This window comes from Dipteris shenzhenensis, chromosome 31 (assembly GCF_047967505.1).
Source record: "Dipteris shenzhenensis isolate YYH24624 ecotype China chromosome 31, Dip_SZ_1.0, whole genome shotgun sequence".
NCBI classification, from domain to species: domain Eukaryota; kingdom Viridiplantae; phylum Streptophyta; class Polypodiopsida; order Gleicheniales; family Dipteridaceae; genus Dipteris; species Dipteris shenzhenensis.
This window is the reverse complement of record NC_141626.1, coordinates 6,737,814-6,763,665: the sequence shown is the minus strand read 5'-3', so window position 1 is coordinate 6,763,665 and position 25,852 is coordinate 6,737,814. Positions and strand designations below refer to the sequence as shown.

The window sequence follows — 25,852 nt, the reverse complement described above, 5'->3', positions numbered from 1 at the left end:
CCAACTCTTATGTCAAAAACTAGAGAATGGCCATGCATGGCAATCACAAATGTTATCACAACCATCCATAAGCATCGATTCTGGTTTACATAACATAGACGATAATGATTTCATAAACTTCCAGCCAAGGGACACATTATTCAACATTTCAGAACCATGTTTCAATTCCCATAAGTGGAAAAATTTAGCAATCAATTTCTGTATAGAGAAGTATTCTATAAAGGGTTATCAAATAACACATGAACGAAAAGGCCTGAGGGACTACAATGACATTCCAATGTAAGTCTTCCATGAGGTAACAACATAATTTGTCTTTTAAAAACAAATACATACTTGTAAGTTATCAATCTTTTTCATCATATAATAAGTGCTTGACTAGAAATTACCTCTCCTTGAGTTTGTTTAGGACACCTTCTTTCCCCCTCTCAAAGCTTTTGTAGTCTGTACCTCAAATTCCAAACTGTCCAAGTGGACTGTACTCTCAAAAAAGGGCTGCCAATCAATGATTATCCCACTACCTTGGCTCCATTGGGGGTATAGGCCTGCTTCCATGCTTCCATCTGCGAGCTATGATGATATGACTCTTGAACCTTGATTTCCTTGCTAGACCAAAAGATCTCAACGGTTGCACATTTGGGGACCTCAACGTAAGCTCCCCATACGATATGACTCCAAGAGAAGGTTGTGGGAGCAAGGGGGCCTGTAGATTCTGCTCCAAATTTTTTACTACTATCAAAACCAACTCCCTCATGTAGTAAAGGCTAGCTAAAGCTTTGCAAAATTGGACAATATAATAAGACTTCATAAAAATGAGAAATGAGTTGAAAGTTGCCATTAGAGGATGGTTCGAGAAAAAGGAAGATAGATTATGAGCAATAACTAGGTTGCATGGCCAAACTACAGTGGATGTGCCTTACAATCAATATTATATTCCACACATCTACATTTTAAGTAGGGACGCCCCACATTAAAAATGTCACTCAGTTGCTTTGGTGTTCTCCTTTGAGTTTTTGAAATTCAAATTTTGCACCTCCCAAAGACCCCCAATGGGTGAAGTGCACCTGCCTGTGGCAAAGGCTGACACAATGAAAAACTTGACCAATGGGTAGTTGTTGACTATGCAACCCCCCTAGCTTCAGATTTTAAAATTTTCTCATCATCCACTAAATCAGATCAGCAAGGAATAACCAAGTACCTGGGGCGAATGGGGCTAGAAGGTTCATGTCATAAAGTTCCCAAGTTTTATTGTGATATGGCATGAGCTCCACTTCCAACATGTAGGGAGGGAAGAAGGGGTTTGTATATGTGCAAATTGACCTCTTGTTGGGGGTAGTGATTGGTGTCATATCCCAGTCTTAATGAGAGAGTTGTTGAGATATCGAGCTCCATTCATGATATGCTAGGGTGACCATTGTGCATTTATGTCACCGACTTGTTATAGCTGCAGATGTGGTTGGTACACCGCCCATGAATAATAGCTAGATGACAGCTATCTTTATGTACTCTAGTCAATGGCTCAATTAGTATGCCCCTAGGTTAGTTGAGTTTGGTTTCAAACCCACATATAGGGTTCATCTATTCCTTTTGTACTAAGAGAGAGAGTTCTTTTGGCTTTCACAACTAAGAAGAGGAAAACTGTTTTCAGTCTCCACCTTTGTGTGTATTCCCCCATTGTGTACGTGAGAAAGCTACAAGTGAGACTCCTTACCTCTCTCCCACTCTCTTCACATGGTATTAGAGCTTGGTTCATGGTAAGGAGCTTAAGGAAGCAAACCAAGTTCACAGTGTCTTGGTAAGAGGATCAATGTTGCTTTCCTTTTTTGAGTTTGGGAGTAAATCTCTGCAGGTAGCATAGTCAGAAAGTGCAAGAGTGCACTATCTTAGATTGAGACACCCTTTGTGGTGTAGCGAGAGGGCAGTATATGCTATGGCCGAGGGCGAACACTGTGGTGACATTATTTCTTTGATTCAAGGCCGTTTTGGTGGCAGAAGTTTTCCACATCCACTCAAAAAAGTGCCCTATTTTGGTTGTGTGACCATTGTTCAGCAGGTCGGTGAAAAGTTGCCGCAAAAATTGCATCATATGCCTATGTGTAGAGATATTGGGAGTGACAAAATCATTCGTATTGCCTGTTGATGCAAAATCATCACTAGGAAGTGACTATGTGGTCAAATACCACTTTTGTCAGCTTTGCAGATCTGCCCTTGTGAGACAGAAGTTGTGTTTTTTGCAGTGACAGAATATTTTTCATGTGTTCTATAATGGTGTCTGATGCTCTTTCATAGGTAGTCACTGAAAATCTTGACAAGAACAACTTCCAAGCATGGAAGTTTAGAATGACAAATTTCCTTAAGGGAAAATGCTATTGGGAGTTCATTACTAGAGCTGAACAACAACCAGTTATTCCTAATGTTCCCAATCAATAGGAGTTGCAGGCATTTAAAGGATGGCATGACAGAGCCAGGAAAGTTATGTACTGGCTATCTATCAGTATTTCAGATTCTATGATTGTGCATATTCATGATGCAAGCACGCCAAAGGAGGCATGGGATACTTTGACAAAAATGTATAGCACAAATACGCAAGCCAGGAAAATGCAGCTCAAGCAGGAGTTGCATAATGTGCAAAGAGAAAATATGAGCATCAATGACTACCACATGAAGGTGAAGAAGATTGCAGATGCACTTGCTTCCATTGGGTCGCCAGTGGAAGATGATGATTTAGCTTATGTGACATTGAATGGTCTAAGAAAGGATTATGCACAGTTCCGGACATCCATTGCTGTCCGTGAAAATTTTCTTGATTTTGAGGAGTTGATTGCTCTTCTAATTTTGAAAGATCAGAGAAATGGTGATGCATCTTATTTAGGAGGAACTTCAAAAGAAACTGTCTTCTACTCAAATGCTGGAAGAGGTAGAGGTATGTGAAGATAGTGGGAGAGAAGGAAGGAGTCTCAGTTGCAGCTTTCTCACATACACAATGGAATACACACAAAGGTGGAGGCTAAAAACAGTTTTCCTCTTCTTAGTTGTGTAAGCCAAAAGAACTCTAGTGCAAAGAAATAGAAGAACCCTATATGTGGGTCTCAAACCAAACTCAGCTAACTAAGGTGGCATACTAACTGGGCCACGAACTAGAGTACATAAGGATAGCTATCATCAGCTATTATTCATGGGCGGTGTACCAACCGTATCTGCAGCTAACAAGTCGGTGACATAAATGCACAACGGTCAACCTAGCATATCACAAGTGGAGGTCGATATCTCAACACTCCCCCTCAAGCTCAATCCCAATTCCTGCACACCAAGTAGGTCTCTAAACTTGCACATCTTCTCTATGCCCAATGCCTTCATGAATATGTCAGCTACCTGATCCTCTGTGCTAACATAAACTAGATCAATAAGACCTAGTAAAACCTTCTCCCACACATAGTGATAATGCACCTCAATGTGCTTTGTTCTAGCATGATAGACTGGGTTATTTGCAAAGTGTATACTACTCATGTTGTCACAATAAATGACAACTGGCCCATCTGTAGACTAATGCATATCATAAAGTAGCTTATGCAACCAAGCTACCTCACATGCAGCCATTGTTGCACCCCTGTAGTCAGCCTCTGTGCTCGACAAGGAAACTGTAGGCTATTTCTTGCTGCTCCAAGTGACTACAGCACTCCCAAAAGAGAACATATATCCACTGGCAGATCGTCTATCAGAAATACAACTAGCCCAATCAACATCAGTGTATTGATGCAACTGTATCTGAACCCTAGTCTCATAAAATAGTCCATACTACAATGTGTACTTCACATACCTGAGTATGCATCTAGACGCATCTAAATGCGGTTTCCTTGGAGCCTGCATAAACTGACTTACCAATCCAATAGCATAGCTCAAATCTAGCCTAGTAATAGTCATATAAATCAAACCTCCTACTATGTGCCTGTACATAGTAGGGTCTTCCAGAATCTCACCTACATCTACGCTCAGCTTCACATTCTGCTCCAAAGGAACTGAAATAGGCTTACAGCCTGTCATCCCATATTTGGACAGCATGTCCAATCCATATTGCCACTACAAGAGCCGTATCCCACTTGGTGATCTAATCACCTCAACGTAGCTCTCCCAAATCCTTCATCGCAAACTTCTGCTTCAATAACATTTTCACATGAAGGATATCTTCATCACTATCACCTGTGATGATCAAATCATCAACATGAATGACAAGCAGCATAATAACTTTCTCTGTTTTTCTCACATAAAGTGAGAAATCTGCCTTGGAAATCTGAAAGCCAATAGTGACAAGATACTATCCTATCCTTTCAGACCATGCTCTAGGTGCTTGCTTCAAGCCATACAAGGCTTTCTTCAACCTGCAAACAAACTTAGGGCGAATAGCATGAACATAACCTAGTGGCTGCTCCATAAAGACCTCTTCTTGCAAATCACCATGAAAGAAGGCATTCTTTACATCCATCTGATGTAAAGACCATCCCTTTGATGTAGCCATAGCAATGATTGCTCTTATGGTTGCCATCCTTGCAACCGGACTGAATGTTTCTTCATAGTCAATGCCATATGTCTATGCATACCCCTTGACAACTAATCTTGCCTTGTATCTATTCATAGAACCATTTGCATTGTGTTTCACCTTATAAACCCACGTACAGCCAATTGCATTCTTGTCTTTAAGCAAAGCCTACCAATTACCATCATGTAGCATTTGCTTCCAAGGCATCCATTTCTTCATCCATGGCTTTCTCCCATTTTTCTTTTCCCATGGCTTGCTCAAAAGAAGTCGGTTCTAGTTCCTGTATCACTTTGACCATATAGGCATAGTGAATGGCTGTAAATCCATCATATTTCAGCCTATCCATATGATAGACCTATGCAAAATAGGCTCACTTCTAGATGCTTTCAAAACATCCCTGGTCTTCCTTACTCCAAGTGTAACAACAGAAGGAATACCCAACTCATCATCAATGCTCTGTTTTGAGCCACTGGATTCACCATCCACATAAGAGTGACCTGCATTCACATCAAACATGGGCTGATCTACCTTCTCTTTTCCTTTTCGCGATACCTGCATACCACTATCTGCATTGCTTTGAGGAAATTCTCCTGATCTTAATCTACCTGTCCATGGCAAAGTATGTGAACCACTGCTAGAGGACACTCCACGTCCACTAATATTTTGTGATTACTACTATGAATTCTATGTAGCATTACCATTTTGTGCATCTACATCATCTATCACATTTATTGGTTTATACCAACTGCTCATCTCATCAAAAACAACATCTCTGCTCACTGTAAACTTACGAGTAGAAGGGTTATAGCATCTATACCCTTTCTACTACATAGAATAACCAATAAAGATGCACTTCTCAGCTTTTGGATCCAACTTGGACCTCAACTCATCTGGCACACAAAACATAGGCAATGCAACAAAAAATTTTCAAATGAGAAATATCTGGTTTCCTACCAATATACATCTCCTCTAGCGTCATGCCATGTATTGCTGCAGTGGGACTCTTGTTCATTATGTGGACTACTATAGTCATCAAAAAAAGTGACAAAATAATGACAGCCTCCAATAATTCCAATGGCTTCTTACTCTCTTGAACATGTCTAGGAAATGGTTTCCTTGCTTGTTTTCCAAATTGACAGGCTTCACATACCTTATGCATTTCTGCAACTTTGAATTTAGGCAATCGTGCAACAATATTTTGGGCCTGCATCGATTTAAGTCGTTGTACATTAACATGACCAATGCGTCTATGCCAGATATCAATATCTAAGACTACAGCGGTCCCATGTACAAACATTGCTGCACTCAATTCAGGCATGTCCGCATCCAACGTAAACATCCTGCCCTTCTTCTTTCCTTTTGCTATCAAGCGACCATTATTTTTCATATCCTCAACAAAGCATCCATGAGGACTAAATCTGACTTGCAAGCCCTGCTGACCAACAGAAACCAGGTTCTTGGTGATATTCAGAACATGAAATACATCAGACAGGTATTTCTTTTTCCCATCCTACATAGACAAAGGAATTTTACCAATCTGCACAATAGGATGTGCACTATCATCACCAATCTATGGAATTGCACTTTAAAAAGAGAATGCCTTTGGATTGAGCCTATGGGTTAAGTGCACTTATGTGATGAGATGGTCTTCTATGCTTGAAATCCTTGCAAAGTCTCAGTGAATTGGGGCTGCGTGCTCAGTTACAGGGAAGGTCTCCCAAATGCCACTTGTAATCATTTCACTATGAAATATAAAGAAATACCGAAAGGGGTGCCACGGTGTTTGGGGCCAATCGGGTGCACTTGTCTATGTTTGTTGAGCAAGGGCATTCTAGCCTCCATCCCTTTTTCAGTGGTTTTGTTTGTGAACAAATGGGTAAATGCCAAATGGTGATCATGCAATGGTTAATGGTTGTGATATATGCTTTGTGAGTTGTAAATAAGTAGTTGTAACACATTCTCTCTCTACATGTAGAAGTTGTAACACAAAGTTGTAACACAAAGTTGTAACACAAAGTTGTTACACGAAGTTGTAACACAAAGTTGTATCACAAAGTTGTAACACAAAGTTGTATCTAGAAGTTGTAACACAAAGTTGTAACACAAAGTTGTATCACAAAGTTGTATCACAAAGTTGTAACACAAAGTTGTATCACAAAGTTGTATCACAGCGAGGGAGAGGGATGACGGGGGAGGGGACGGGGGAGGAGAAGGGGGGCGGGGGGGGCTGACGAGTGGGGGAGAGGTTGGGCAAGGAGGGAGAGGTAGGGGGTAGCAGGGGGGGAGAGGGAGGGTAGAGAGGAGGAAGGGGAGAGGAAGAGAGAGGGAGGAGGGAGAGGGGACTACCGAGAGGGGAGGGAGAGGAGGAGCAGCGAGGGGGGGAGAGGGGGGGGCAGTGAGGGAGAGGGAGAGGGAGAGGGGGCGAGGGAGAGGGAGAGGGAGATGGGGCTGGCTGAGAGAGGGAGATGGGGCTGGCTGAGAGAGGAAGAGGGGAGGGCAGTAGCTCATGGGGAGGAGCAGTAGCTCCACTTGCTCTTGCATTTATTTAAGGAGGACAATAGGATTTACACATACCATATCAAGAAAAAAAACATTTATTTTTGAATTGAGTTCTTTGTTTTTTGCTCAATATTATTTAAATTTCATGTAAGTAAAATAGAGATTGCAAAGACAAAGGCATAATATTATTTCCTTTCTTTAATTTGCATGTAAGTAAAATAGGCATTGCAAAGACATAGACACAATATTATTATTTTTTCATATTTGCATGTAAGTAAATTGAACATTACAAAGACAAAGTCATAGGCTACAAATAATGTGGAAAAAAATAACTTTATTATGTTGAAAAGAAGGATATGCAAGATTGAGATTGCCAAGGTGTAATACACACACCCATCCTAACTATCACCCAAGGCATAGTACACAAACCAAATGTAAGTACCCTTGGGCTACTTAAGGCTTACAATAAATTGCATATCCCTTGCAGTCACTCATGATGAACCTCTTCATGTGGATGGCAACCATTTGGACATCATCCATGAGGTCTACCAAGTAGTCCTCAGCTATATGATGCAAGGCAAGTAGAACATCTACTGCTATATGCCAAGAGGCCTCCACAATCCCTCACCAATACCACCTAGGCATCTAGATTTTGTTAAGATCTTTCATAATCTCATGCACCACTTTGGCAAAATCTCACTTTTTGGATAAGGAGACCAATAGATTTTTTATACTTGCGGATCTCCCAAAGTGCCATAGTTCTCGGCATGAATCTATGCTTCCTCATTGGCAAAGGATGTAGTAGACCTTTGGCTAGATGTAGTAGTGATTGCTCTGCTTATTGGATTGGATGAGGTGCCTATCGCTATGCCCCCCCTCCCCCCGATGTTAGCTTGGGGTTGAAGCTCTTCTCTCTACTTTTGTTCTACCTCCTCTTGATGGATTCTCTCATTCAAGGGATATTGCTATCCCCCCCCTCCCCCCGTCATTAGGTTGGGGTTGAAGATCTTCTCTCTACTTTTGTTCTACCTCCTCTTGATGGATTTTCTCATTCAAGGGATGTTGCTTCGTCCTCTTCTCTGCTCATAGTAGGACTTCTTCATCTTCATCGTCTTACTTCTCTTGCCTTTGTATGGGAATCTTCTTACGATATTTTGGCCCTCTAGCATAGCTAGCTCTTTCTTGGTTGGGGGGGGATTGTTCTGGTCTCCTCATCATCAGACTCACACAACTTAAGGCCGAGATTTTGCCTTTTGCTTGGTCCTAGCCATGCAGAATGGAGAGAGAGAGAGACAAAGAGAGACAAAGAGAGATAGAGAGAGACAGAGAGAGAGAGAGAGAGAGAGAGAGAGAGCAAGGGTAGTGGGAGGGGGTGTGGAAGTGTGATAATTAAGTGCTCTTATAACAATGAAATGAACAACTCCTTTATATAGGCCCAAAACCCTTATTTTTAAAGATACTTGTTTTCAACTCTAAACTACGAGACAATACAATTGAGTCAACTTTGAATTGAAAACTTATAATGAACATGCATGAACTCAAATTCTCCCTTTTGTATTACAATTCAAAGCCTCTATACATTGACTTTACTATAGATCACATAACTTAAATTACAAGTAAATTTTGAACCTTATGCATGGGCATCCACATCGAAAGAGTACATACAATCACTTTCAACTGACTCCACCCATATGTGCCCTTATCTGCCATGATAGGTTGCACGCCACGTTGCATGATTTGGCCTTGCATTTGATGGATTGTATATTCTTTTTCTACATTTAACCTTAACATCTTGCATTACATGGGACACCAATGACTCTTTGAATGCTACTATTGCAATGATTCTTATTTCATTATGCTTGTATCACTAGGGAACCAATTGAACTATTGGGCTCAACTTAGTTCTACTACCCCAATGTTGTGTTGCTCTATTATATGCAAACGTGCTTGCCAATGCAATCTTTCCATGTCCTAAGTGGACCACACTCCAATGCTTCCGTAATGCCATGCCATATATGGTGCATGAGCATATAAAATGTACTACCAAACAAGAAAACAAATTAGTAAGTATGGGATCATTCAATATGTACATCTCAATATCTAAAGAGATTACCATGTACTATGTGAAATGATTCTTTCCCCAAGAGATCTCCATGTTTTGGCTAAATCCATTCACATCAATGAGATTAAACACTTTGCATCATCATATTTGGACCTTCTCTTTTGTAGCAAAGGTACTAAGGTATCAAGAGCTAATCAAACTCAATCCTTTTCCAATTATTTTTTCCCCTTTCACCCTCATTCACAAGAGCCATTGTGTAACATTTTCCATACATCAAACTTAGCAGCACATTTGAGCTTGTCATTATTTTTCTTTTCAGGAAGAAAGTTTAAAGTTTTGAAATATCATATCTTGGCTTATGTGAACAATTTCTTGTTTTCTTGTATCTTTCTCATATTTTGTAATCTTCACTTGCCTAAAGTGTACTCCCATATCCAAAAGAGTCTTTTCAATTATTGATATCATCCTCTCACTCTCTTATTGGGGGCTTCCAACTTATATGCATCCATGATGTATCATCGCACAAGTTTTTCAATTATTTTGAAAATAGCATGAAGGCAAAATATGGATACTCTTTCAAGAGTAATTTCAAGAAATAGGCTCCAAGATGGATCTTTCCCTAGATTATCATGCTCTAGTGCCTTATTTGATCATTTACAAGTTGAGAAGCCTAGTGCTTTTGGTTCTTTATACCATCCTATGATGGTACTCTCTTTTGCATGCACAATGGACAAGGATGGCTTGTATTTTCTCCATGTACCATATTAAACATCCATTTAATAGTCTTGAGGTTAGCAGCAACTAGATGCCATTCTATAGCTCAACTTCAAGCAACTCACCATTGTTATGACCTTTGATCACACTTGGGATATTGGTTTGGTAAGAGAACCACTTCCAAATTGAATATGACTCCTTTGACACCTGAAAAAACCACTCACATTCCAATTTAAAATATTCTAATAAGCATTTTTCCATTGCCAAATCAAAATTCAAATTTCCATGCTACCTCAAATGCAGCGATCCACCAAATCTCATGTTTTGATTGCATATCAAAATACCTTGCATCATCAAGCTCAACTTGAAGGTTGAGTATTGAATTCGTCAATGTCAAATTGACTCTTCTTGATTTTTGACCTTTGGCCACCTCACTTTCATCAAGCTTTAGTACAATCTTTAGTTGAACATTCAATTCTACCACATGTGTATCGTAAAATTTCACCATGTCCTAACGTAAGTCTTTGAACATTCATCACAAAGTTGTGTGAAGATAGTGGGAGAGAGGGAAGGAGTCTCACTTGCGGCTTTCTCACATACACAATGGGGGAATACACACAAAGGTGGAGGCTGAAAAATAGTTTTCCTCTTCTGAGTTGTGTAAGCCAAAAGAACTCAAGTACAAAGGAATAGAAGAACCCTATATGTGGGTCTCAAAACCAAACTCAACTAACTAAGGTGGCATACTAACTGAGCCATGAACTAGAGTAGATAAGGATAGCTGTCATCTAGCTATTATTCGTGGGCGGTGTACCAACTGCATCTACAGCTAACAAGTCGGTGACATAAATGCACAACGGTCACCCTAGCATATCGCGGGTGGAGCTCGATATCTCAACACTCCCCCTCGAGCTCAATCCCAATTCCTGCACACCAAGTAGGTCTCTGAACTTACACAGCTTCTCTGCACCCAATGCCTTCATGAATATGTTAGCTACCTGATCCTCTATGCTGACATAAACTAGATCAATAAGACCTAGTAAAACCTTCTCCTGCACATAGTGATAATGCACCTCAATGTGCTTTGTTCTAGCATGATAGACTGGGTTATTTACCAAGTGTATACTGCTCATGTTGTCACAATAAATGACAACTGGCCCATCTGTAGACTGATGCATATCATAGAGTAGCTTATGCAACCAAGCTACCTCACATGCAGCCATCGCTGCACCCCTGTACTCAGCCTCTGTGCTCGACAAGGCAACTGCAGGCTGTTTCTTGCTGCTCTAACTGACTGCAGCACTCCCAAAAGAGAACACATATCCACTGGTAGATCGTCTATTAGAAATACTACCAGCCCAATCAGCATCAGTGTATCCATGCAACTGTATCTGAACCCCAGCCTCATAAAATAGTCCATACTGCAATGTGGACTTCACATACCTGAGTATGCATCTAGCCGCATCCAAATGCGGTTTCCTTGGAGCCTGCATAAACTGACTTACCAATCCAATAGCATAGCTTAAATCTGGCCTGGTAATAGTCATATAAATCAAACTTCCTACTATGCGTCTGTACATAGTAGGGTCTTCTAGAAGCTCACCTGCATCTGTGCTCAGCTTCACATTCTGCTCCAAAGGAACTGAAAGAGGTTTACAGCCTGTCATCCCATATTTGGACAACATGTCCAATCCATACTACCTCTGCAAGAGCTATATCCCACTTGGTGATCTAATCACTTCAATGCCCAAGAAATAACGCAGCTCTCCCAAATCCTTCATCTCAAACTTCTGCTTCAATAGCATTTTCACATGAAGGATATGTTCATCACTATCACCTGTGATGATCAAATCATCAACATAAATGACAAGCAGCATAATCCCTTTCTCTGTTTTTCTCACATAGAGTGAGAAATCTGCCCTTGGAATTTTGAAAGCCAATAGTGACAAGATACTGTCCTATCTTGTCAGACCATGATCTAGGTGCTTGCTTCAAGCCATACAAGGCTTTCTTCAACCTGCAAACAAACTCAGGATGAATAGCATGAACATAACCTGCTGGCTGCTCCATAAAGACCTCTTCTTGCAAACAAATTACCATGCAAGAAGGCATTCTTTGCATCCATCTGATGTAAAGACCATCCCTTTGATGCAGCCATAGCAATGACTGCTCTTACAGTTGCCATCTTGCAACTGGACTGAATGTTTCTTCATAATCAATGCCGTATGTCTGTGCATACCCCTTGACAACTAGTCTTGCCTTGTATCTATTTACAAAACCATCTGCATTGTGCTTGATCTTGTAAACCCACTTACATCCAATTGCATTCTTGTTTTCAAGCAAAGGCACCAATTCCCATGTAGCATTGGCTTCCAAGGCATCCATTTCTTCTCTCCCATTTTTCATTTCCCATGGCTTGCTCAAAAGAAGTGGGTTCTAGTTCATGTATCACTTTGACCATATAGGCATAGTGAATGGCTGTAAATCCATCATATTTCAGCCTATTCACAGGATACCTAGCTCTAGTAGACCTGCGCAAAATAGGCTCACTTCTTGGTGCTCTCAAAACATCCCTAGTCTTCCTTACTCCAGGTGTAACAACAGAAGGAATACCCAACTCCTCATCAATGCTCTGTTCTAAGCCACTGGATTCACCATCCACATAAGAGTGACCTGCATTCACATCAAACATCGGCTGATCTACCTTCTCTTTTCCTTTTTGTGATACCTACGTACCATTATCTACATTGCTTTCAGGAGATTCTCCTGATCTCAATCTACCTGTCCATGGTGAAGTATGTGAATCACCGCTAGAGGACACTGCAGGTCCACTGATATTTTGTGACTGCTGCATTGAATTCTGTGCAGCATTACTATTTTGTGCATCTACATCAATCATCACATTGATTGGTTTATACCATTTGCTTATCTCATCAAAAACAATATCTCTGCTCATTGTAAACTTACGAGTAGAAGGGTTATAGCATCTATACCCTTTCTGCTACAGAGAATAACCAATAAAGATGCACTTCTCAGCTTTTGGATCCAACTTGGACCCGCAACTCATCTGGCACATGAACATAGGCAATGCAACCAAAAATTTTCAAATGAGAAATATCTGGTTTCCTACCAGTATATATCTCCTCTGGCGTCATGCCATGTATTGCTGCAGTGGGAGTCCTATTCATTATATAAACTACTGTAGCAACTGCTTCAGCCCAATAATAATCTGGTAGATCTTTCTCATTTAGCATGGCCCGAGAGACCTCTCCAATATGCCTGTTTTTCCTTTCTGCAAGTCCATTTTGCTGTGGGGTATGACTGCATGAATATTGCTGCTTTATGCCATGCTCCTGCAGGAACCTTGCAAACTCATTTGAGAGGTACTCTCCCCCTCCATCTGACCTTAGGCATTTTATTTGTAGGCCTGTTTCTTTTTCAACCATAGCTTTAAAAGCTTTGAAGTGCCCAAACACTTCACTTTTCTTTTTCATAAAATACTCCCACGCTTTTCTATTGAAGTCATCAATAAAAGAGACAAAATAGTGATAGCCTCCAATAGATGCAGCTTTAGTAGTCCACACATCAGAGTGGATTAATTCCAATGGCTTTTTACTCTCTTGAACATGCCTAGGAAATGGTTTCCTTGCCTATTTTCCAAATTGACAGGCTTCACAAACCTTATGCATTTCTGCAACCTTGAATTTAGGCAATCCTGCAACAATATTTTAGGCTTGCATTGATTTAAGTCACTGTATATTAACATGACCAATGCGCTTATGCCAGATATCAATATCTGCAACTACACTGGTCCCATGTGCAAACATTGCTGCACTCAATTCAGGCATGTCAGCATCCAACGTAAACATCCTGCCCTTTTTCTTTCCTTTTGCTATCAAGCGACCGTTATTTTTCATATCCTCAACAAAGCATCCATGAGGATTGAATCTGACCTGCAAGCCCTACTCAACCATTTGACCAACAGAAACCAGGTTCTTGGTGATGTTTGGGACATGAAATACATCAGACAAGTATTTCTTTTTCCCATCCTACATAGACAAAGGAATTTTACCAATCTGCACAATAGGATGTGCAGTATCATCACCAGTCTCCACAAATCCTGGTTTTTTCATTTTCCTTGCATCCTGCATCCATTCTGCATGATCTGTCATGTGGTTTGAAGCACCTGAGTCAACATACCTCACATCATTTCGTTCTTCTGCACTTGTCACAGAATTGGTCATCTGCTGCACCATAAATAGATGCTCATTTCTGTCATCATCCTGTCTACTGGAAGATGCATAATTGCATTTCTGCAATTTTCCATTCATAATGTCATTCTGCTTTTTGTAGCAGTCCTTAGCCATATGACCCATTTTACCACAGTAGTAGCATTCAACATTACTGTTTGGATTTTGGCCTCTCTGCCATCCACCACGGCCTCTTTGGCTCCCCCTGCCTCTAGAGTTACCATGTCCTCCTACATAGGACTGGTTTTCTTGAGTTTGCTGCATATTCTGATTTCTACCATGGCCTACAGATTGGCCTCCTCTACCTCTGCCTCTACCTCTTCCAGCATTTGAGTAGAAGATAGTTTCTTTTGAAGTTCCTCCTGAAGAAGATGCACCCCCATTTCTCTGCTCTTCAGAAATTAGAAGAGCAAACAACTCTTCAAAATCAGGAAATTTTTCACGGACAGCAATGGATGTCCAAAACTGTGCATAATCCTTTCCTAGACCATTCAAAGTCACAGAAACTAGATCATCATCTTCCACTGGCAACCCAATGGAAGCAAGTGCATCTACAATTTTCTTCACCTTCATGTGGTAGTCATTTATGCTCAAATTTTCTCTCTGCACATTGTGCAACTCCTGTTTGAGCTGCATTTTCCTGGCTTGCGTATTTGTGCTGTACATTTTTGCCAAAGTATCCCATGCCTCCTTTGGCATACTTGCATCCTGAATATGCACAATCATAGAATCCGAAATACTGATAGAAAGCCAGTACATAACTTTTCTGGCTCTCTCATGCAATCCTTTAAATGCCTGCATTTCCTGTTGATTGGGAACATTAGGAAGAACTGGTTCTTCTTCATTTCCTGTAATGAACTCCCAATAGCCTTTTCCCATAAGGAAATTCATCATTCTAAACTTCCATGCCTGGAAGTTGTTCTTGTCAAGCTTTTCAGTGACAATCTGTGAAAGAGAATCAGACGCCATTACAGAACACTGCAAAATATTCTATCACTACGAAAAACACAGCTTTTGCCTCACACAGGCAGATCTGCAAAACTGACGAAAGTGGTATTTGACCACAGAGTCACTTCCTAGTGACGATTTTGCATCAGCAGGCAACAAGCATGATTCTGCAATTCCCAATATCTCTGCACATAGGCATACGATGCAATTTCTATGGCAACTTTGCACCGACCAGTCGAGCAGTGGTCGTACATCAAAAACATGGCCTTTTTCTGAGTGTCTGCGAAGAACTTCCGCCTTCAAAACGGGCCCCGAAATGGCCTCGAATCAAAAAAATAAAGTCATCGAGGGCTTCACCCCTTTTCGTAGCATATACTGCCCTCTCGCCACACCATGAAGGGCATCTCAATCTGAGACAGTGCACTCTTGCACTTCTGGCTGTGCTACCTGCAGAGATTTACTCCCAAACTCGAAATAGGAAAGCAACACTGGTCCTCTTACTAGGACACCACGAACTTGGTTTGCTTTCTTGAGCTCCTTACCACGAACAAGGCTCTGATACCATGTGAAGATAGTGGGAGAGAGGGAAGGATCTACTTGCAGCTTTCTCACATACACAATGGGGGAATACACACAAAGGTGGAGGCTGAAAAACATTTTTCCTCTTCTTAGTTGTGTAAGCCAAAAGAACTCAAGTACAAAGGAATAGAAGAACCCTATATGTGGGTCTCAAAACCAAACTCAACTAACTAAGGTGGCATACTAATTGATCCACAAACTAAAGTAGATAAGGATAGCTATCATCTAGCTATTATTCGTGGGCGGTGTACCAACCGCATCTGCAGCTAACAAGTCGGTGACATAAATGCACAACGGTCACCCTGGCATATTACGAGTGGAGCTCGATATCTCAACAAGTTGTTGTTCACTGTGACTTCCAATTCTTTAGACTCCCTAGCCTTTCCTTTCAAAGTTACTATACTACATCCATGCTGAGACTCACCAACTAAATCAAGTATGCATAAATTGAGAGCATGTCTTGCCTTATCCATGGATGGAAGCAGGTTAGTGGACTAGCTTTTGCACTAAACAACACCTCTAACTTAGCAACCAATAAGAGTGCTACCCTAGAAATAAATAGGCAGGAGCTAAGGCCCCAAATCCTCCACAAAGACAAGTGCATGTGGTTAAACGTGCTAAAAAGTACACCGATGTAGAGGTTTATCATGAGGATAACATCCAAATGTGTTGCAATGTGGGAGCCCACCTTTGGTCCTCATGACTTAATGAGGATGCATATAAAAATTAGGAGGAGGAATGTAAGAATTATGGTCGATCATAATGCCACACACAATTGCTTTAACTATCCATTAGTTAATAAATTGAAGTTGCCTGAGAGCCTAGGTGCCCATAACTATGTGGTCTCTTTGGGAAACAGAAGTGATATTAAGATTTGGGACACCATGATTCATGGTGTAGAGGTGGACATTCAAGGCTACTAGGATGCCTTGGATTACCAAATTATGCAAAAGACCCCAAAATGATGGAGTTATTTAAATAACTCTGCTACAGGCCATGCCTAAGAGTATATAACTATTCTTGACCAAGAGCAATACCAAGGCCCCAAAAATAGTTCTTGGTATTGTTCTTGGTATTGCTCTTGGTCAAGAATAGTTCTATACTCTTAGGCATGGCTTGCAGCAGAGTTATATAAATAACTCCATCAATTTTTAGAAAAATGGTATAGTCTTCCAAATTTAGGGAGAACATGAAGTCCCCAATCTCCCCTTATTTGTTTGATGGAAATAGAATGACTTCTACAACAATAAGAATGCAAGGTATATCTCTATGGACTTACTTTTATTGGTGACTTATTTCTATTATAAATCTTTTTTTCATGATTTAGCGATTGAATTTAAATATGTTTTTTTGTCTTATTTCTCTTATGGTTTACCCCCTTAGAGAGAAGTAGATCATAAGATAGACATAATTCTTGGTTCCATGTCTGTTTGTAAACCCCCATATTGAATTAGTCAAATGAAAGAACATGAGGTCGAAAGACAATCAGTTGAATATCTTAGAAAGGAACAAAGTCAACCAACTAGCTCACCTTGGTCTTCACTAATTTTACTGGTAAAGAAAAAATATGGTACTATGCACGTGCATAGATTGTCGAGCCTATGTAAAATCATAATAAAAAATAAGTATCATATGCCTAGCATTGATGAGCTTTTTGATAAGTTGCAAGGGACAAAATATTTTACTAAAATTGACTTAAGATCGAGATATCACCAAATGCAAATTAGGACAGAGTATGTCCTTTAAGACATCATTTCATACTAGGTATGGGCATTATCAGTTTAAAATAATGCCAATTGGTTTAACAAATGCTCCCAACAACTTGTATGACACTTATGAATAGTGCCTTGAGGTCATACTTAATGAAAATTAGCTATATTGTTCTTAGGTGATATTCTTATCTATACTAAAATAAGCATTAGGGGAGATTTAGGATTTCAAAAGGGCCTCCAATTAGTGTTTCCTAATTTCAAGGAATTAGAGAGAGATTTGAGGTGTACCAATGAGAGTTCTCATTTGTGTGGGACAATGGTACATTGAGGTGTACAAAAGGACATGTTATGCATTTATGGGTGGAGAGACCTCTCATCCATGGTCTAGACCCATGGTCCTCACTCCTAGCCATTGATCTAGTCTCCAATCCAAGGGTCACATTCAAATCATTCCTAGCCATTAGATCAAGGGGTAGATCCAAGGGAGGGGATGAGAGGAAAGTGTGCTTAAATCTAGGCCATGATCAAGGGGTGGATCCAAGGGATGGTATGAGAGAAAAAAGCGCTTCAATCTAAGCCATAGACCAAGGGATGGATCCAAGGGAGGGGATGAATGCAAAAGGTGCTTTAATATGGGCCATAGATCAAGCATGGATCCAAGGGAGGAGGTGAGAGAAAGAGACGCTTCAATCTGAGCCATCCAATCTGGTGCTTCAATCTTGTCCATCCATCTTGATCTTGTGATCTCCACCCTCCATGAAGCACCTCTCAATCCTAGCCCTTCACGAAGCATCTCCATCTCCACCATAGTTCTTGAATAGATCTAATGGCCTACAATGAAGCGCATTATCCCTCTTTATTAGACCTTCCCCTTGTCAGATTTGGAGGCCACTAAAGTCAACCTTGGCCCCATACAAGGCATCCTAGGCCCTTAATCCATCCTCCATCCAAGGGCCAAGATGAACCATGTCAGCTTAGTAAATACCAAGGGTCCCTTATACCCTTGGGTTACCATAGTAGGTCACTTTTGCTTAACTTAATCTCTTCCTTAATCTATTCCTTATGAGGCCCTTTTGAGACCTCAAACCTCCCCTAATGTTTCGAAAAATCACATGGAACATTTGAGGAAAATGTTCGAACTGCTTAGAGATAACGTAGTCATGCATGGTCCACATCAAGATACCCCTGACCAAAATATCATTGGTATGCCTAGGAGCTCTAGAAATATCAAAGACCTGCACTCCTCTCCATAATATCTGTAACTCCTCTATCAAAGGTGCCATGTACACGTCCATATTTTTTACCTTGTACTTCCCTGGCACAAGTAGTGCAAGCATGAGGTGTCCCTTTTTTATTGTTAGCCATGGTGGGATATTGTAATTCACCATGACTATGGGCCATGTCGACCAAGATGTCGAGCGTAATCTGAAAGGATTCATGCCGTTCATGGCGAGCCCAAGATGTAAGTTGTGTGGCTCCCTCGCAAAGTCTAGCCACTGATTGTCTACGTGCTTCCAAGCTGCACAATCTGCAGGAAGCCTCAATGTGTCATCAGTGGACCGATGAGATGCATGCCATGTCATCAACTCCCTTATGGATTTGCATCGGTGGATTTGCATCGGAACATGTGTTGTATTCTTGCAATGATGGGAAAGTGTCTCAAGACCTTTACTGGTATCTGCTCACCCTCTGCAAGTCATCTCTATATCATTGTTTCCCACACTTCGGACAACTAGCCAAATCTCCATGCTCACGATGAAAGAGAATACAATCATTATGGCAAGCATGGATGGTATCATAATCCATACCCACCGTTGTTAGCATCTTTTTCACTTCATCTCTTGATGCGGTCATGGTATTTGGTGCAAGCAACATCTTCTAGAGCAACCTAGCACAATTCAAACATATATAGCGATGCTTTTTATCACTATTAATTAAAAGCGTCACTATATAGCGATTGACCAGCGTCGCTATATAGCGACGCTGTGGGTTAAAACCCGAATCTCACACGACGCTTTCTTTAGCAATCTCTATTGTAAGCTACAATCTCTCCTCCCACCTATTTTCGACGACCTCCCACTCTATTCTTCACTCCTCACCACACCTCATCCCTCTCCTAACACTTGTGCTCCCTCTCCACCCTTCTTCCTCTTTCTTTTCTTGAAAAGAAGTTTTTCAAGAAGGTGAGTTTCTTTGAACAATGTAGGTTCTTTTTTTGTGAGATTTCGTTTCGTGAGTATTGAAGGATGTTTCTCCTTGTATTGCTAAGGCTATGTGCTAGTTTTCATGCTTGATTTCAAAGGATTAAAGCCAAAAAACAAGATTTTGTGAAAGAAAGAAGACTCACCTCATCTAGTCTTTTTTGTATTTCTCTTCCTTCGCTTTCTCCTTGTCTCGTCAATCCAATCTCTTTAAGAAATTGTTTCTTTAAACTCCTCCTTCCTCTAACTAGTTATTTCAAATGGTATGTTTCCTCTCTTTTGTAGGACCAGTCCACAAAACACCAAGCGGGATGTACTATTCCAGGTAAAAAGTGCTTCCTCTTTTTTCCTTTTATTATTTTTGTTATTTGCATTGGCCTGCAACTAGCGCATTGAGCGCTAGCTGCAGTGATGGGCATAGGAACCCTCTCTTCCCCTCTCTTCCCTCTTCTTTCCCTCTTCTCTCCTCTTCTCTCTTCTTTTTCCCTCTTCTTTTTTCCCTCTTTCAATCTCTTTTCCCCTCTTCTTTTTCCCCCTCTTTCAATCTCTTTTTCCCCCTCTTTCAATCTCTTTTTCCCTCCTTTCCTTCTCTTCTTTTTTTCATCTTTCAATCTCTTTTCCCCTCTTCTTTTTTTCCCCTCTTTTAATCTCTTTGTCCCTCCTTTCCTTCTCCTTCTCCTTCAATCTTTCAATCTCTTTCCCCCTCTTTTTCCCTCTTTCTTTTCCCTCTTCTTCTTTATTTTCCCCCCTCTTTCCCCTCCTCCAACCTCTTTCCCCTCTTTCATGCTCATGCTTATGCTTATGCTTATGCATGAGCATAAGAGATATATGCTCATGCTTATGCTTATGCTTATGCATGAGCATGAAAGAGGGGAAAGAGATTGGAAGAGGGAAAAGAGGGAAAGAAAGAGAAAAGAAGAGAAAAAAAGAAAGAGGGAAAAAGAGACATATGGTCAAGCATGAAAGAGGGGAAAGAGATTGGGAGAGGGGAAAGAGGGAAAGAAAGAGAAAAGAAGAGGAAAAAGAAAGAGGGAAAAAGAGACATATGCTCATGCATAAGCATAAGCATAAGCATAAGCATGAGCATATATTTCCTTCTCTTATGCTTATGCATAAGCATAAGCATGAGCATATGTCTCATTCTCTTAAGCATAAGAGAATGAGAATGAGACATATGCTCATGCTTATGCTTAAGCATGAGCATAAGAGAAGAAGACATATGCTCATGTAGTGGCGCATGAGCATGTCTCTTTTTCCCTCTTTCCTTTCCCTCTTCTTCTCTCTTTTCCTCCCTCTTTCTCCTCTTCCAATCTCTCTTTCATTTTCCTCTTCTTCTCTCTTCCCCTCTTTTTCTTCTTTTCCCTCTTTCATGCTCATGCTTATGCTTATGCTTATGCATGAGCATATGTCTCTTTTTTCCTCTTTCCTTTTTCTCTTCTTCTCTCTTTCTTTCCAATCTCTTTCCCCTCTTCCATACTCATGCTCTTATGCTCATGCATAAGCATAATCATAAGAGAAGGAGACATATGCTCATGCATATGTCTCTTTTTTCCTCTTTCCTTTCCCTCTTCTTCTCTCTTTCCCCCCCTCTTTCCCCTCTTCCAATCGCTCTTTCATTTCCCTCTTCTTCTCTCTTCCCCTCTTTTCCCCACTCTTTCCTCTCTTTCATGCTCATGCTCTTATGCTCATGCATAAGCATAAGCATGAGCATAAGCATGAGCATATATCTTTTTCTCTTATGCACAAGCATGAGCATAAGCATAAGAAAAGGAGACATATGCTCATGCTTATGCTTATGGATGAGCATAAGAGACATATGCTTATGCTTATACTTATGCTTGTGCATGAACATATGTCTCTTTTTTCCTCTTTCCTTTCCCTCTTCTTCTCTCTTTCTTTCCCACTTTCCCCTCTTTCAATCTCTTTCCCTTCTTTCATGCTCATGCTTTTATGCTCATGCATAAGCATAAGCATGAGCATATGTCTTCTCTCTTATGCTCATGCATAAGCATAAGCATGAGCATATGTCTCATTCTCTTATGCTTATGCTTATGCATGAGCATATGTCTCCTCTTATGCATAAGCATAAGCATAAGCATAAGAGGAGACATATGCTCATGCTTATGCATAAGAGAAGGAGACATGAGCATAAGCATGAGCATATGTTTCCCTCTTTCCTTTCCCTCTTCTCTCTTTCCCCCCTCTTTCCCCTCTTCCAATCTCTCTTTTCTTTCCCTCTTCTTCTCTCTTCCCCTCTTTTTCCTCTTTCATGCTCATGCTCTTATGCTCATGCATAAGCATAAGCATGAGCATATGTCTTCTTCTCTTATGCTCATGCTTATGCTTATGCATGAGCATATGTCTCCTCTTATGCATATGTCTCCCTCTTTTCCCTCTTTCCCCCCTCTTTCCCCTCTTTTCTCTCTTGAGCATATGTCTCCCTCTTTTCTTCCCTCTTTCCCCTCTTTCATGCTCATGCATAAGCATAAGCATATGTCTCTTTCTCTTATGCTCATGCATAAGCATAAGCATGAGCATATGTCTCCCTCTTTCAATCTCTTTTTCACTTTCCCTCCCAATTTTTCCTCTTTTCCCTCTCTCATGAGCATGTCTCATTTTCCTCTTTCGATCATAAGCATATGTATTTGTCTATGCCTATGCTTATTTTTATTTTTTGTTTTCGTGTTTGTGTCTATGTTAGATATGGGATCACGTCGCACGTCCGACGAGTACGGACAACCTCGCAAGAGAAGACATCACGATCTCTATGCTCCAGAGGACTTTGATTCTTCTCAAGCGGCACCTGAGGGACTACCCCTTGTCCGACTCCTCTCGGACATAGCACTACGACTACTCCTGGTCCGACTCCTCTCGGACCTAGCATTGCAACTACACCTCGGGGAACTCCTTTGCTAGCAGCACATGGCTTTGTCAGGAGTCCCGACGAGTTTGTAGCGCAAATGACCGATGAGGAGGCAACAAAATTCTTCTCTCTGCTATCTCAGAGGACCTCAACCATTCCTTCTCCTACACCAACGGCTAGACCTACTACCGAGCCGTCCCCTCATGCCCCTTCGACCGAGGGGTCATCACCTGCACATGCCTATCGTAAGGGAAGGAAAAGTAGGAGGAGCCGCTTATGTTGTGTTGACTCGGGAGATGTATTCGGAATTGTTAACTATTGAGCACAAGATGCAAGCTCCATCATCATGCAGGTACAGCCTAAGCACCTCTCCAAGGAAATTCGATTTTAGGAAGAGGAGACCCTCGCCTTGCATGAGAACAGAGCTCGATCGAGAGGAAGAAAACAACTTAGAGAAGAAGAAAGAATGTGGATGGGAAAGAAGCTGCCAATTCGAACCAGGACAACTGATGAGCTATTTTATCTTCCTTGCGGATTGACAAGCTGCGAGAAGACAGCACTAGCAGTGGCATCGTCTGAGCTTTCACTGAATACACCGCTGTGCGTGTTTCCCGTGCTGATATCCACCTTCCCTGCGCTAACATCCGGAAGCTCCACCTCTGAAAACGCTTTCAGAGGCATCTCCTTCACGCGCGGGTTGCTGTTATCCATCTCTTTCTCTGCCGATGTCTCGTGTAGCTGCAGCGCATACTCCAAGTTCCACAGGATATCCCCCATTGCCGGCCTATCAAGCCCCGATTCGGCCAGACACTTCTCAGAAGTCTCGGCGAATTTCTTGAGCGACTCTTTGCTGACCCTGCCCACGAGAAACGGATCTATTATCTGCTCGATCATCCCCTTCTTCTGCCAGTGCATCGCCCACTCTGCCATGTTCACCTGCTCTCTCGGAAGCGTCGGATTAATGGCTGGCCTTGCACACAGAGCCTCTAGCAACACTACGCCGAAAGAATACACGTCCGACTTCTCTGTGAGTTGTTGTCTGCGGAAGTACTCGGGGTCGAGATAGCCGAAGCTGCCTTTCACAGCTGTGCTCACGTGAGTGTGATCGAGAGTTGGACCTGTCTTGGAGAGCCCAAAGTCGGCGACTTTGGCAACAAAATTCTCGTCGAGAAGGATGTTCGTGGTCTTCACGTCTCGATGGATGATTCCGTGAGCAGCACCGGTGTGCAGGTAGTGGAGACCCCGGGCTGCTCCGATACAGATCTCCAACCTCTGTTTCCAAGAGAGAGGCGGAAGACCAGCACCATACAGATGACCTCGCAATGGACCGTTCGACATGTAATCGTAGACAAGGATCATCTCCGAGTGCTCTTCACAGAAACCGATGAGCGAGACGAGATGGCGATGCCGGAGCTTCGACAACAGTTCGATTTCCGTCTGGAATTCCGTCACCCCTTGCTCCGAACATGGATTTCCTCTCTTTACAGCAACCTCGGTTCCGTCTTCGAGTACTCCTTTGTATACCTTTCCGAAGCCTCCCACTCCCAGGACACGAGCTTCGTCGAAGTTGTTGGTGATTTCCAAGATTTCCGCGAAAGAGAAGAAGCGACAGAGATTCGAGGGCGCAGAGGACACGTAGCTACCGGTTCCACTCTTGCGAGATGTCGTAGAAAGCTTGCTGACCATGGACTGCGAGTTGCCTCCGTGAAGCGGCAGAGGGAGCCACGACGGAGATCGACCGCCCTCCCAGTTCTTCTTCCGGTTCCGGAAGCAAAGGAAAAGGATACTTAACGCAGCCAACGCAGCCACAGACCCTGCGATTCCACCGATGATGGGCATTTTGTTGCTGGAGGCGGAAGCAGGGGACGCCGCCGCGGTTTGTGAGGCAGGCATTGCCAGTAGCAACGGCGTGGGAGGAGGTCCTTGAAGGTTCCCGTTAGAGTCGTTCATCTTGAAGATCTCCAAGCCGTTGAGGATGGCATTGTAGTAACTAGGCTTGGAGGTTATGTTGGGATGGAGGTCGACGGTGATGGTGGAGTCTGCACCCTGAAGAATGAGAGCGAAATCGAGAACAGTAGCATGAAACTCACCGCCGGAGATCGCAACGACGTCGTAGGCCGGGAAGGCAGTCTCGCCGTTGATAAAGATGTCGAAGACGCGCATGTTGATCTTAGAGTAGACGAGCTCGCAGAAATGCAAGCGGATGTAGTAAGTGAAGTTGGGATCGACGGAGAAGTTCCAGGTGAGGTTGAACTGCAGGTTGATGCTGTTGTCGCTGGTCATGGAACGAGCGGACTGGTAGACGGAAGCAGGGGCGGTGTAGTTGGGGAGGGTGGCATAAGAGATGGAATTATCGACGGAACCGGACATACCCTGGGATTGGCCGGGGATGTAAAGGGAGTCGGTGAACCAGGCGCGGCTGAGGGGGTCGGAGGTGGCGAGGACGGGCTGGCCACCGACGTTGAGGCGGAAAACAGTTTCGAGGGAGGTGAAGGGGATGGGGTAGGGGACGGAAGTTCCGAGGCCGACGGAATCGAGCGAGGATTGGAAGAGATCGTCGGGCATGGAAACGATTTCGATGCCGTTAACCATGGCGAAAGCGCCGGGGGCGCTACCGGGGACGAAGGTGAGCGACAGAAAAGCGGAAGATACGTTGACGGAGAATTCCTTGAAGATGAAAGCGAGGTTAAGGTCGTCGAGATCCGATTGGAGGGAGACGTTGGTGAGGAGGTTGAAGTTGGCGGTTTGGACGGATAAGATGGCGGAGGAGGGGAGGTAGGATTGGAAGGCGAAGGGGTAGAAATAGAGGCGGATCCAGTAGCGGCCGGGGGCGGCCACCGGAAAGGAGTAGGTGGCGGGGTTGGTGAAGATACGTGCGCTAAGGTAAGGGACGGAGCTGGGGAGATTGGCGCTCTGGATGGCGGTCGTGGCCGCCACATCTTTGGCGGTGTTGAGATTTAGGTAGCTATTACCGGCGGAGGAGCTGGCGTCGCCCGTCCAAGTCCGTCCTTGTTCGTCCGTCGAGGTGCCCGTCGCCCCGCAACTGATTCTGAACACCGTGCCGCCCGCCGCCTCGGCTGCCTTCCCAAACCACAACAACGCCATCGCCACCGCCACCATCGCCCCTGCCTCCATCCTCCTCCTCCTCCCCGCCATCACCTCCTCTCTTCCCCTCCTCCCCCTCGCCATCTCCCCTCCTCCAGCTGCTTCCCCCCTCTCCTCCTCCTCCACCAGCTTCCCCCTCGCCCCCCCCTTCGCTCCTTGCTCCCTCTTCTCCTCCGCTCCCCTGACTCCCACCTCCTCCACCTGCATTTCTTCTCTCTTCTCTCTCACCTTTCCACACTGAGCCTGCTCCTTTCTACAACCCAAGAACTAACACTCTGTCTTCTCCTCCACCTTTCAACGCCGCTGCTCCTCCTTTCTTCGCACAACTACACCACAAGAACTAGACCAACGACGCCGGAACTTGGAACTTAAGGGTCCTTTCGGCACA

At 42.8% G+C, this 25,852-nt stretch overlaps 1 pseudogene; it reads right to left on the bottom strand.

Annotated features, from left to right (window-relative positions):
• Positions 1-22,666: 22,666 nt before the first annotated feature.
• On the bottom strand, positions 22,667-25,506 carry LOC147880961 (receptor-like protein kinase FERONIA pseudogene; annotated as a pseudogene).
• Between the last annotated feature and the right edge of the window lie 346 nt (positions 25,507-25,852).